Genomic DNA, 14,506 nt, shown 5'->3' with positions numbered 1-14,506 from the left:
CGAGAAATATTGGTTGTAAGCCCCGCATATATTGTATGTCCCAGGCCCCGCACCCAAATAAGGCCAGCCCTGGATGGGTATTAATAGAGAAAATAGTTTTCATTTGTTGCCTCTGAATCACGTTCTCCAAGTAGTTCATTTGCCAATGCGCTGATCATCTCTTCGTTTTCTGTACATTCCTCCCCGTTTTTTCAACTAGAAAAAGTAATTAACGTGGATATTTTCGAAGAGGGAATGAAAACGCCCCCCCAAATTTGGAACGTCTTCGAAATTAAGGATATTTTTAAATGGCTTCCTGAGTCTCTCTTGTGTAAGTTTTGGGAAAGTTTGCAGGGATATATCAATAAGTACATATTTAGGGTTGATAAAGAACGGAATTTAGTACCAAAAATGACAAAAAATAAGAATTTGTTAATAATTTTAAGGGAGTGCCATGACCAATTTGGGAGAGATTAGTTTAGAGTGGGGTGGGTTGATTCCTTTGAAATTGACAGGCACTGGGGCATATATTCTGAAAAGGGGGGCGAGGGAAGAAAATTTTCCCAGGCGTAGGCGTACCGAAGGATGGCGGTTATGAGGGCCAGAATTGGCCCCTTTGGACTTTTCTCAGAGGATAGGGGAAAAAAATATTATTTCTATCCATTTTCCTATTCATAACTGATCTCAAAGTATTTTTTTCGGCAAATGAATCGCCCCTTAGTAAAAGCTTCTTGGGTGCCCCTATGGTCCTAGAAAAAGAGCACTTGTTGACTTCGGAAACATCGACCATCGTTTACCACCGAGCACATCCGAAACGCAAGTGGCTATGGATGTTGGCACGTTAGGAAAAGGTGCGGCAATAAATCGGGCGATTTTGCAACACTGGATATAGCTGGCTGTTGCGTCATAGGTAACACGTGACTACCGCCATCTTGCAGAGCCTGCTTTACTATTTAGTTATGATGAAGCCGTAGAGCGGGTCACAGCGTGCATTCGCTGCAAAAGCGTATTACAAAAACAGCGAGGATATTCCTTGGCCCGCCAGATCACTGGATCTGTAGTACGCGTGTGATTATTTTCTTTGGGAGTAAATGCAAGGAAAAGTCTTGCTTGCAACCAACCCTCACGCACCCTCAATGAACTTAAAGATTGAATCCGGGAAGAGGTGGCTCAAATTCCTATCTTACTGATAGTGTTTGGAACGATATGGAGGTCATCGCAGTAATGTTATTTTAAAAATAAATCAAAATGTAATGACTATATTTGTATTTTCTTTTGGTATTTCTTCTTCAGTCAATAAATTAGTTAGGTTTTGTATGTATTATGCATTATTTTGTCTTAACTGTGGAGTATTTAAAATCGCCAGATTCATTGTCGCACCCTTTCTTAACAACTATAATGTCTGGAAAATACGTTCATATGAAAGGCAAACATACAAATGACCTGACTGCTTGATGGGCATAACGGGTAGTTATTGGGTCTGCGGAACTATAGGTCTTTTCTCCTCTTATGACGGGCGCTCTATATGCTGGCAAGGGAATTGGGCAGCGGGGAATACGCAGCAGACCAAATAGACAACAGCGGTGGCGCCGAGAGTTACGACGTCGGGGGGAGGAACTACTACGCTCACCTCGTTCTGCAGGCTGCTGCGTTTCTTATCGCGCTGGATTGGTAGCTCCCCACTTCACTTGACAGCATACAAAGCGCCTGCCGTAAGACTGGAAAAGAGCTAAACAGGTGGTGGAACCATTTTTTTGTTGTTTTTTATGAATGTCCAGTCTGTCAAGAGAAAATTTTTAATAACATGCAGTTTTAATGGAACACTATCCATTGACTATATTTTTTTTACCGTTTCTTCTCTCCTCTTCAGATCCAGACAATTTTTTTTATGCTGGTGGTGGAGAATAGAAATAAGAAAACTATATTTTCGCAAGAAGAAGTATATCAAATTAATTAAGATGTATGGCGAAAGCTACAGAGAACTGAAGACAATGTCGGAACACCAGAACAAATAGATTGATTGAAATTAAAATGATGGGTGACTCAGCACTAAGGCTATTTGCATCCGTCACGGTATACGGGGACAAGCTCCTTATCGACGTCTATATGAAGGACAGGCCTTAATTACGTGGTAAATAGTACATTAGTTAAAACACATTATATGCAGACGAGACTGAAGCTATAAAATATCTGCGGACTAACATTTCCATACCTACTAGAGTACATATGAGTAAAATGTCTGCCTTGGTAGTTTCAGACTACAATCATGTATTTCATTTTCGTATATTATAGAGTGCTGCAGGAAGAGGATTTCGTTCGAGCGCCAAATAGTTCGCATGGACGACGCTAGATAGCGTACGGAATTTAGAGTTTCTTCCGCTCAAACGGACAAAACGAGCGGTATACGCTCGAAGCCCTGTAGTACACGTATAACCTTAATTTGTCTGTTGTAGTGGGTCCTCAAATATGGTGAATTGAAAGATGCAGTGAAATTGAAACTTAAGTGAACATAGTCATTATATTATCTTCATGATGAAATGTAGTTTAGTCCACTGAGGCCCTAAAGGAGCTCTCAGCACACTGATGAACAAAACACAGCCCCGCAAGAGATACTGACTGTGAGCCCAAGCACCAAAGCCCCGTTAGCCTACAACAAGGCGATTACCAGGGTGGAAGGGGAGTTGACACTTGGGTCTCCTCTCTGTAAGTGCGAAGGCAGAGGAAATACAGGGACAAACAAGAGACAAATGAAGATATGAAGTGAGCAGGATATAAAGGGGGAGAGGGAGTAAAATTTTTGAATGTCGAAAAGAGCACCCGGTTCGCTAACCTGGAAGGCCCTGGTTCGATTCCCGGGATGGTGATTTCAAGTGGAAATTTTTCCTACTTTGTCTCTTCATAAAAGCAGCTCTGGGATTCACACTGCATCTAATAAATAAATATATAGGGGTAAAAGGCGGCCGGAGCGTGTTGCTAATCACATCACATTAAAGAAATTACCGATATCGTGCATCTTTTGGGCAATATCATCACATCATCTTATGTGCCTTCATGACACAGTGCAATGAGCACAATTATTGTGGCATATACTAATATTATTTTTTCATGGCAGCAGTGTAAAACTCATGCTTGCGCTTTAAATATTACATAACTCCAGGATGAAGTATCGCTTTAAAATTGACTATTATTTAATGCTCAGAATATTTTTCTTTTCCCGAACGTGTAAGCCAGATTTTAAAAGTTTCGAATTTTCAAAACGCCCCTGCACCTACATAATTTACCCGTCTTGTAAATTTTCGGACATTCAATTTGGGGTGTGAACGAATAAAATGTGCTTCTAGCCATTAATTGAACCAGTGCGCTAACGTGGAAGCTCCCCTTCTCCGATGTTCGTGGAAAAACAACATAACCGCGATGACGCGCCTTTGACATGAGTCGTACAGTAGGATGCACAAGTAAGTATTGCTCGGCAAATGGTCCATGACTATTTTCAGTAATTTTCCCTTGCATCCTACGTGTTTTTAAAGACTGCCATTTTTTGTGTAGGTACTGGTGCAGAAGTTGTCAGCAGCTTGTTTGGCATTTTGTTTCGATTCTTGAAGCTGTCGTTGCTTAAAACAAGGAGCATAAACACGGCAGTGGACAATTTGCTTCTTAATCTTATGATTTCCACTGTACAACTTGCAAACAGTACCATATGTTGCAGGAAACGTAGCTGTGCTTTATATATGGAGGTAAGTTGATCTTATTCTAATTTCTAGTTTTACTGATAACTTAGAAGTTTATTAGCGCATAGTGTCCGTTTTCAAAAGTGTGAACAATTAATTGCAGAAAGTTTGTTGTGCGACAGGTCGGGAATGGGCCAGCAGATTAACGTAGAATAGGAACATCTTCAGTTGCACCCGCGACCCGGAATCGAACGCGGTACCCTTTGATTTACAAGTCTATTCAAAATCCATCCGGGGGCGTTCACGCAACTTGACACGAAAATTGTTATCTGTAAGTTGAAACATCATGAAATGTTATTTGGTACTAGCTGATTACCCGGCGTTGCCCGGGTATTTATTTATTCCAATCTTCTACAAGACAGGAAAATAATGAATTCTAACTATAATGTAAAATGAACTTGGAGTTGAACGGCATTGGTAGTGTCACTATTCATCTTGGCGACCCCGAAAACTATGGATTCCACACTAATATCGGTCGTTTTCTATTATTTTTACATGCCACCCCTTCCCACCCCACCCCTAGGGGTGCCTGGGGTGTCTTACCCCCACAGTATTTCTTTCCAGATTGTAATATGTGTACCAAGTTTGGTTGAAATTGCTCCAGGCGTTCGAGAGGTATACCGGAACAAACCTACACTCTGAAACAAAATAACTACACCACCGCTAAATATGAGGGGAATATTGAAATATGTTTACATTGCCATTGTAATAACGTGCAAAACAATGGCCAATGGCAAATTGCACCTGGGATTGTTCCTTGGTGTATCTTGATTCTCCTTTGTTATTTTGCACTGCTGTCATTCATTCCACTCTGCCAACAGGTGTCTGACGGCTGTGTGCAAATGGCTGCCGCCTGTAAGGTGTGGCATACAAAGTTCTGAGTGCCATTTGTGTTGTAATAATTTTCATGTTTCTCTTAATGTTCAGTGGGTTATTCCCTGTTCATAGTTTGAGCAGATACATTGAGTTTTGCTAGCAAAAATAAAAAAAAAACTAGCTAAATAAAATTGTGGTTGAAATGCGATTTATTAATAATGTCAGTTTGTTCAAAATCAACATGTATTATTTTACTGAAAAAAACGAATGAAAAAAGGTCAATGTCCAGGCATTAATTATTAACAGACATATAAAACAAGGCCCAGGATTAATCTAAAGTAAAATATGAGCGGTATAATTGTCTACATATCACCTAAAACACAGTTTGCGTTCCATTGTGTTAAGTGGTGCAGTTATTTTGTTACAGACTGTATATACATATATACATTTTTATATACTATATAGAAGATGGTATCAAACATAGAACTCGAAACATCAAATCAGGGTTGATGCCATAGACGTCCTCAGCTTATTTTTTCCTAGGTAGTTGCAAGGAAGGTAAATTTTCCCGGTAATGGAGGAGCAAACGAGATATATTTTCCCCCATTATAGTGTTTACCCCTCGTAAATACTCCTTCAGTGCGAGATTATCATCTCCCTGCAACGCTATAATTATAATTAACTAAATTATTGTGAGTGGAATGAGATAGTGTGTAAAATATATAATTTTAGGTTGATATTAATTTTCCAGGTTGATTCCGGAGCATGGTTGATTCACCCTTCGACGCAATGCTCTTATGTATTTTAATGCACCAACAAATGCATCATTAGCAAGCAGTTTGCATTTTAATGTTTTTCTGGAGTCCCAAAAAAAAGGCATATTTGTCTCATTTGACAAATTTTGGGTTGTGTGCAGTATGAGATTAGCGATGGTGTTAATGGTTAAAACTTTACACTCCCAGTTTTTTTTTTTTTTTTGTTTTATTTAACCGCAACTTTAAGGCGAAGAGGAACAATTACGCACCAGTTGTGCATTTATTTCAATATCGTCGGATTTGGCACTGCCATTTAAATAAGGGATTAGTATGGAAGAGAGTATGAGTTTCTATCCATGTTGCAAGTGGAAACTGTTTTGCAGTTGATTAGTAAGCTAGACTCGATGTTTGAAAAATATGATTAATAAGTATTTACAGGATCTCATGTATTCCTTATTGGAAATCAACTTCAAGTTACGGCTAATCGAATGGGAGTTTCGACTTTTCCTACCACTATCTGTGTGACATAGTTCAACGTGTCCTTTTTCTGTCCATGTACTTCTCTACGTCATTGGATGTTTGATATTCCCGAGAGAACGAATAAAATAATGGTTCCATAAGCCTAATGCATTTCTCCTTGCCTCCTATGGCCATCCTGGCAGTGTTACCAAACCTGGTGTGCAAAAAAGAGCTAAATTTAACCATTAATAGAGCTAAATATGACTTTCAAGGAGCTAGATTAACGAAGATTGCATAAAATGCCTCCTAGGGTAATTTTAGGTGTCAGAGGGGTGGGGGCGCTGCAATTACCGTTAGCTTTAAAGTGATGGTAATTTATTTTTAATTTTCACCGCCTAGATTTGGCGGCATCACCCATCTCAATAACCCACTGATGCTCATATGAAATCTAAAAGAAAGGTTTCCCGGATAACCTTGAACCTTGAACCTTGATCGCCACAGACTTGAGCCACAGCATATAGCGTTTTTGTGTCGCTCAGATACTTGACGGGCCCCTGGCTCCAAAAGAGCGAAGTTGGCAACAGTGATCGACAGCTGCCGCAGCGAGAAAGACCTAGGGGAAATTGTCCCTCTCTCCCTTAAAGTAATTCTTAGGTCTATTTTATGCCCTCTGAATTCTCGTGTTCGAACTCCGACTCTGCCTCTTTGAAGATGCTGACCTTACCCCTTGTTGGAAGTTTTCTGTATAATGTTTATACAGAACAGGTATTTTCTGCGAGTGATATATAATTATTGCCTATGCTTTACATGTTTACGAGCGATTATACCTTACATTCCAGACAACTTTTGAGATCGGTTGGCCGCGTGTCCTCCCGTTTCGCCTTATTGCGTTTTCAGCTCCCCCAATAGAATTTCAAATGAACTTTCTAAGGCGAAACGGGACATCCCATTTCGCCTTACACACAAAACATTTCTCACCACAGAATATTATGGACTTGAAGGGTAATTCATAATGGGAGCTTGTGATGTTGCCTACCTTGGCTCCCATTGTCCTGTCGGTTAAGTTAGGTTAATAATACACCAATAATAATGACCCTTCATGTCGATAATATTCCCTGGTGGGAAATTTTTTGTGTGTAAGGCGAAATGGGATGTCCCGTTTCGCCTTAGAAAGTTAGTGTTACATAAATCACGTGAAATTGTATTGGGGGTAGCTGAAATCTCAATAAGGCGAAACGGGCCGCAATCGTTGGCTGTGAGGAAGTGGTTGCTGAAATGGCTTATTAGTTGTCAGGCAGCGTTAACGATAACATTTTATTTATAAATTTCTACCCTCCTTCCTTGGTAAAACATTTTTTTTAAATTTTTTTTCTAATTTGTGTGCGTGTGTGCGTTTCACTTTGTTATTTTACGTCGCATTTCCATTTCTAGGTTAATCGTGTCGATAAGGACCATAATATTATAAATCTATAATTTCCCGCATCAGGCTTTGGGCTCGGGCTACGGGACTCTCGCTAGTTCGAGTCTCTTGGGACATGCGTAACAACCTTTCTCCTGACATTTCGGCAAATGTATGGGACCGGTGGCCACCCACCATCGTGAGAAGATCGGGGAGCTACGAATGAGTCGCGTAACCCGGTCATGGAAACCTACAACAACGACTGGGGGGTTCGTCGTGCTGACCACACGTCACACAGTAACTTGTTGGATGATCGCCCAACTCTGCTGAGGCATGTGGGAGTGAGGGTCTCGCTCATCGCACAAGCCTCAGCCAACATCCCCTCCTTCGCCTTCTGACGTTTTGCCGAAATGCGTCCATTGTTAGGGTAAGTGCTTTCGTTTCTCTTAGCGTAAATAATGCATTTTTGGTCAAGCCCTGAAACACTACAGAGAAGGCGAAAGGCGGGAAGGTTGGTTGAGGCTTGTGCGAAAAGTGAGAGCCGATAGTGAGGCCGTCAATCTATAGGTAGAACCTGGTCCTCACGGGATATAACAATTATACGTCTAGCTGCAACACCACCACAGCGCTCTAATACTCCAACACCATTTCGGACCTTCTCTTGTTCCACATTTACAGATATGCCCCCTTCCCTCCAATATATATATATATATATATATATATATATATATATATAGAGAGAGAGAGAGAGAGAGAGAGAGAGAGAGAGAGAGAGGAATATTTTTTCCGGAAGAGCAGGGAGAGTGAAGGAGAGGGAAAAGAGACAAAGAAAGAGTCTTTCCTTCTTCCTTTTAGAGAGAGAGAAGAGAGAGAGAGAGAGGGAGATAGAGAAAGAGAGGGAGCAGAAAGTAGGGGAAGAAAGAGAGAAACTCTCTCTCTCTCTCTCTCTCTCTCTCTCTCTCTCTTTTATATATAAATAATCCTGGGTACGGGCCTGATTGCACAAAGTACACGTACAGAGAGAAGCTAGATTGAGGACGAACATTAGACACTCATCTCTCTCTCTCCGTATTGCGTTCCTTGATCACTGTCCTTCGTTTTTAACCCCTTCCAATACTTCCTACTTCCAGGTTCACTACGGCAGCGACCGAGCGGACATTGCACATTTCCCCGCTGGAGATAAAAAATTCCAAATTGAATTTTTTTGTCACTATTAAAAGCTGCTAAACCTAAAAACACGATATTTTCGGATATAGCAACACATGCGGAATCATTCCACAAGCAAAATAGAAATTGATTGATTTGGTCTATTTTACTTTGCTCTTCTGCCACTTTTGGCTAGCCGCGATGTTAACGCGATGACATGGTGAAATTGATGAACACCCATACCCAGGCCGGGATTCGAAACCGTGACCCCTGGCATCGCAGTGCGCTGTGCTAACCACATCTCCACGGAGATCGGCAAAATTAAAATTGGAAAAAAAAATCCTTTATTATTACAGAAACCCGTCAATTAGAATACCGAAAATATGAGTTGAATGTAACAGCTATTTCAATTGAGTAAGAAAATATGTATTGGTTCCCTAATTTTTAATCCCATTTCCCCAGGTTTATGTAATTAAACGTTACGCCTTATGTGCCTCTTCGGCGGAAGCGTTTCCCAAAATTTTAGGGCCCGATAATATCAAGGGAATGGAGGGTTTTTTTTCCTATTCTACAAACCTATTATGCAATGAAAGAGGAATCGGTTTACATTTAATTCTTCTGCGGTTGAAATCTTCCGTGTATACGCCTGTTTCTCTCAACAAGGTTCGAATTCACACTTCAAGCTTTAGGCGCTACTGGGTGAGCTGATAACTGTTCTTAGAAGTACCCTGTTTCATCGCGTAATCGTCGCATCTGTGCGTCAGATAACGAAAGTAATGAGAGCTTCGGTCACGGAAGATTAAATTTTGTAAGTCCATGCTTCCCAACACTAGTAAATTTTCTCAAGTGTAATATTTCGACTATAGTACTCATATCAAAAACAACTAATGATTTTTTTTTTTTGACCGGAATTATGTTCGCTAAATTGTCACGAAGAAATTATATCCGTTGATTTGGACAACTCTTGCCACATCTTCACATCCAGATCCCACGCACCAACAGCAAATGCAACAACTTCTTTAACACAAAAGCCTCAAGGCTATCCCTAGAACAAAGGTCATTTCTCTATAGGCTACAAACAAGGTACAATATACTAATTGATCCTCCAGGCTTCCATCTATCTAAGCAGGCTTTCAGAAATGCGTGCATCAAGCAGATGAAGAGAAATTAATATTTGTTATACCCTAGTTATTGTTTTATTATTATTATTATTATATTTTATTTTATTCTTGTTACATATGTGTGCGTGCTTCTCATTTGTTAATTTCTATTTTTCTCTCTGTTGATATCCTGATATAATATGGATTATCTCTGTATTCAGGATTTCTCAAGTAAATAAAAAAAGATATTCAATTATAACGTAGTGTCATTTGTATTCCGTGGTTTCTAATCTTAGACCAAAGACAGTTTAGTAATAAATGATTTTTAATAGACACAGTCATTTTCTTTTTTAAAAAAAGCTTTACACTTTTTTTTGAAAAAGAAAAAAACTTACATAAAATCTGCTACGATTATGCGATGAAATAAGGTAGTTTCAGCAGAAAGAAAGCTAAATCTCTTAATGTTAGTGGCAGTGGTTCTACATTAGCATGCAATGTTAATTGAACATTGGATGTCAGAAAGTTAAATGTCGGAAGTAGTTGCATACGAAAACAGAAATCAGGCGTTGTTAGGATAGGACTACACTGCCAAGAGATTGCATTGCATCCTGTCTTGAAAGCTGAAACATTTTTGGAAACAAAACTTGATACTGAAGGAAAAGGGGGGGGGGGCAGATTGACATTCTTTGTGTTTGTTCTGTCTTGCGTTTCATGTAACTTTCGATTGTTTCTCATGGTCGCGATTAAGTAAAGAGGCAGAAAGGCAACACGAATCATTCGAAATGCAATAAAATGTGATGCAAATTGCTTGTCCAAAGAAGTGCAAATGAAATTGCGAAATTCGTATTTTTCAACTTTTCAACCTGGAAAATAAAAGATCCAGAGAAAAAAAAATTCCGTCGTTTATATAAGTATCCGAATTTTGTACACTTTTAGATAGATACCAAACTTAAAATTACAGTTCCATGTTGCGACATGCGACCCTCAAATTAAAACATTTGTCGTTTCCGCCATATACTTCTACCAGTGTAATCTCCAAGATCTCTTCGGCTTTTACTCTTTTACTTACCATTCCGTACGAGATGTTCGCGTATCGTGAACAAAATTAATTTATTCCACGACTTTGGTAATTTCTATTCGTTAGCGCTCTTTTAAAAAATTTAACATACCAAGTAATGTTTCGATTTTTTCTAATTACTTCTATTTATACGTACTATGTACTACGTTTCTCCAAAGGACTAGATGGATGGCTCTTGAAAAGTTTCACAAAACTTTTCTATTTCCCAAATGCAGCTCCCACTTATCTCCGATCCGCCTTTGTATTTCTTCCTGCATCTATTTTGCGATTAGTTCTTCACACATCCTAATCTTCGCGATTAGTCTAGATGGTGCGCAAAGCACCGTAGCAACCTAAAACGAAAATACAAAATTCCTTTTTTTATTTGCGATAAACCAATATTTCAGTTCTACATGCCAAAGGACATATATAAACTGTTTTAAACATTTATTTCAGTACCAAACATTAAAAAGTTGTTTTTAAGTCCACAGAAAGGCTAATCGGGACTGGACCTACAGTTTAAAGTGGGACCCGAACGACATCTACTGTAGGATTAAAAATTATAGATACTTTAGTTTGAACTCCATTTCAAAATTAACCAGTAGACCTACATCAACATTTAGCTTATTCGATTCTGCATTAATCTACAGTCCGTCACAAAAAAAATAACACCACTGCGTTTGTGCTCTACAATTTATTTTGTTCTGAGCCTGTAAACCGGACCAGAGCAAGGGTGGAGCCATGGTCGCATACAGGGTGGGAAAAAATCATGATTATCATTAGATCGTCCTCCTCCGTGGCCGTGTGGTGTAAAGCGCTGTGCTTTGGACGGCATGGGTTGGAGTCTGCCTGGGTTAAGTCTCTAGGATTTCGTCCTGTCTATAGAACCGGTGGCAAACCACCATTGTGAAGAAAGTGGGAAACTACGAGAGAATAGCGTAACCTGGTCTCGGATATATCCTATAACGGCCGATGGTTCGACGTGCTGACTCCACGGCACCCTATTTTCTTTTGTGACGGACTGTGTGCTAAGTTGTTTTTTTTTCGAGTATGTCATATATTTTTATCGTCGTGGGGACAAAAAAGTGTCATTTTTTAAAAAGTTTCAGTACGGTGGAGGCAGAAACGTTTTAAACACAATTCTTAATTTTCAGTTTTGTAAAATTTGACAAAAAACCGACCTTATCAATATTGCGAAAAAACTTTTTCTCAGTATTGGATGCTCCTACAAATACGAGGTTGGACTTGTTTTGAAGCTGTTTGCATCTGTTATTTCAGTCCATTATCATTGTCAGTTCACATTGTGAAACCGATGTTATACAGATTTTTATTCACCGGAGTAAAGATGTACGTGGAACGTGGCAACACTGACTCGCAGTGACAGCCCGCAGTTTTAACGGTTCAACTTACATCACTGTATGCGGTGTTGCCACGTTCCACGTACATATTTACACCGCTGAATAAGAATCTGTATAAAATCGGTTTCGCAATGTGAATTAACAATGCTTTCTTTTTTTGAGTTGGTGATTTAAGTCCACTTTATGCACAGTAAGGCTAATAGGGACTGGACCTACAGTTTAAAGTGGGATCCGAACCACTTGTGCCTCCACCGGGTATCAAACCCGGGACACCTTGATTACAAGGAATGACGCTACCACTGCGCCATGGGGGAGGCCTATGAATTAACAATGATAATGGATTTTATAAACAGATGCAAAGAGCTTCAAGACCAATATAGTATTTGTACGACTATCCAATATTAAAGCCCGCTTTAGACGATAGCATTTTCCTTACCATTTTTCTTAACATTTGTGCCATGACCAAAATGCAACCGTGTAAAGTGAAAAATCTTATGGCATTTCTCAAGGATTGAACCCGCCCTATTTCCGTAGCATTTTTGGTAGCATGACCAATCAGAAGCGACCTCTAGGTCACGTGTAATGGCGGCCGCGTGAGATGTAAACAATGTATCACTTCACATTTTTAAAATCCAATAACTATTCAACCAAGAGGAATAACGTTTCGTATAAAACGCAATTAGGTATAAAACAATAGCGCTGTTTAAATACAAACTTTACAACGTTTACTGTACACGTATGGAAGAATATTTTAGTTGTTTCAATTGGAAACAGCGTGCACTCAGCATAGATGGTGTAACTCAACGTGCCTTTCATGCTGTATATGTTATACATTGTAATCGAAAAAGGTAACCGAAAAGTTACATGAAATGCTATGACATTTTTGGAAGCATTTACATAGAATTTATGCTAGCAAAAATGTTAAAAGGAAATGTTTTCGTCTAGAGCCGGCTTAAGAAAAAGGTGTTTCGCAAAATTGATAAGAACAGTCTTTTTTGACATTTTAAATATTTGAAAATTAAGAATTGTGTTTAAAACCTTTCTGCTTGCACCGTACTAAAATTTCATCACGATCGGACGACCCGTTTTTTATGTATAGAATTTCAAAGAGAGCGATCGTTTGCGAAACTAAAGGAAAACGGCACTTTTTTTGTTCTCACGACAGTAAAAAATACAAGATATACTCGGGGAAAAAATGGTTAGCATAGATTAACGCAGAATTGAATAAGCTAAATGTTGATGTAACTCACATTTATGTAGGTCTACTGGTTAATTTTTAATTGGAGTCCAAACTCGAGTATCTATAATTTTAATACGACAGTAGATCCTTAACTTGTCATTGAAAATTTTGTTATTAAAATTACCCCTTCGTCGTAGTTAGGTAACACACGTAACGCCATGCAGACAAGCGAATATTTCAGGATCTAAGTGTCCCATTTTTATTGCCTGTGACTGTACCTCAACCGGGTACCGAACCCGGGGACCTCTTGATTACAAGACGACGACGTTACCACTACGCAATCGGGGAGGCGGCAAGTGAAAAGTAATTCAATTATGCAGGTGGGTTTCATGTGACGTCAGGTTGCGCAGGTGTCGTGTCGTTTGCGCCCAGTAATTTGTGCCGAGGCTTCTTATCGGTTCAATTCCGTCATGGTTTTCCCACAATCCAGAGTGTCATCACCGCCGCGCGCACGTGTGTTTATGGCCACATGGTGCATAGTGCATAAAGTGGACTTAAAACATAAAATCAAACATATGTTTATGACGTTGCACAGCTGTATTTACACTGAAATGTTAAACTTATCCCCAGAGTCAAATATGACTTTTATTTACTTATTTCAAAAGACGTTACACAGGATTACTATCAATTTTATTCCACAACACAAAATACATAAATCAGCATCAGCCTATTAACTATTAACGATTTATCGTTAATCGTCAAAAAAGCATTGTAAATACATATTTTTAAAATATTGCAAGCATTCTACAAGTACTACGTAAATGTACACTTGTTATGTTATTTTTGGTAAACATTATATAAGTAATAGCTACGTATATATAAACACAATATATCGGTACACTTGCAGAAGAACAGTAGAAACGTTATTTGAATTCTTGTAGGTATGCAAATGCTCGAAGGCATCTTCGAAGATCGCCTGAGGTTCTGTACTTCGAAAGAACAGATGTATTGATATTTTCATATTCTCAGCCATCTTGTCGTCTCTTACAAGTCTCAGTTTTACATAAATACTAATTTCACAATATAAATCCATCATATATAATTTCATGTTACATTCATTTACCAATCACCTTCCTTTTCAATCGAAGTAAACGTCATAAACACAGGTGCGCGCGGCGTTAATGACACTCCGGATTGTGGGAAAACCCACCAAGGAAGGTCTTGACATATGTCGCGGCGGAAATGAACCGATAAGAAGCCTCCGCGCAAATGACTCGGCGCAAGAGACAAGGACTCGCCTCCCATCATGGCTGCTCAAAGCTACAATTCAGCATTTTGTTTCCTAAGTGAAACACCCAGTGTTCTCTCCCTGCTCCTGAAATTTTGTACAATCCCCGAAATTCAACAGATTCTTTGAGGCAAAATCTTTCAGATTTAGCTTTATTGTACGCGTCAACGGGCACAACAAATAACTTCGCAACTCAGAGTTCATTGCTATTTATTTATTTATTTTGTTTAATGTGGGAGAT

The 14,506-nt window shown here is 39.3% G+C and overlaps 1 protein-coding gene across 2 annotated transcripts in view; it reads right to left on the bottom strand.

The window, feature by feature from the left end:
* The window catches only part of LOC145990247 (uncharacterized), a 72,228-nt gene that overhangs the window by 38,459 nt on the left and 19,263 nt on the right, over window positions 1-14,506 (bottom strand). The window contains exon 3 of one of the 2 annotated variants that reach the window (XR_014441952.1): window positions 10,597-10,792. The exons of the other annotated variant lie outside the window; for it this stretch is intronic. The gene's annotated coding sequence lies outside the window, so the exon portion shown is untranslated. The remainder of the gene's footprint in view (window positions 1-10,596; window positions 10,793-14,506) is intronic. 2 annotated transcript variants of the gene reach the window in all.

The sequence above is a fragment of the Lepisma saccharinum genome, chromosome 7, assembly GCF_977018435.1.
Source record: "Lepisma saccharinum chromosome 7, izLepSacc3.1, whole genome shotgun sequence".
Lineage (NCBI taxonomy): Eukaryota > Metazoa > Arthropoda > Insecta > Zygentoma > Lepismatidae > Lepisma > Lepisma saccharinum.
The sequence above is the reverse complement of the archived record's forward strand: the minus strand, read 5'-3'. Positions and strand labels throughout refer to the sequence as shown.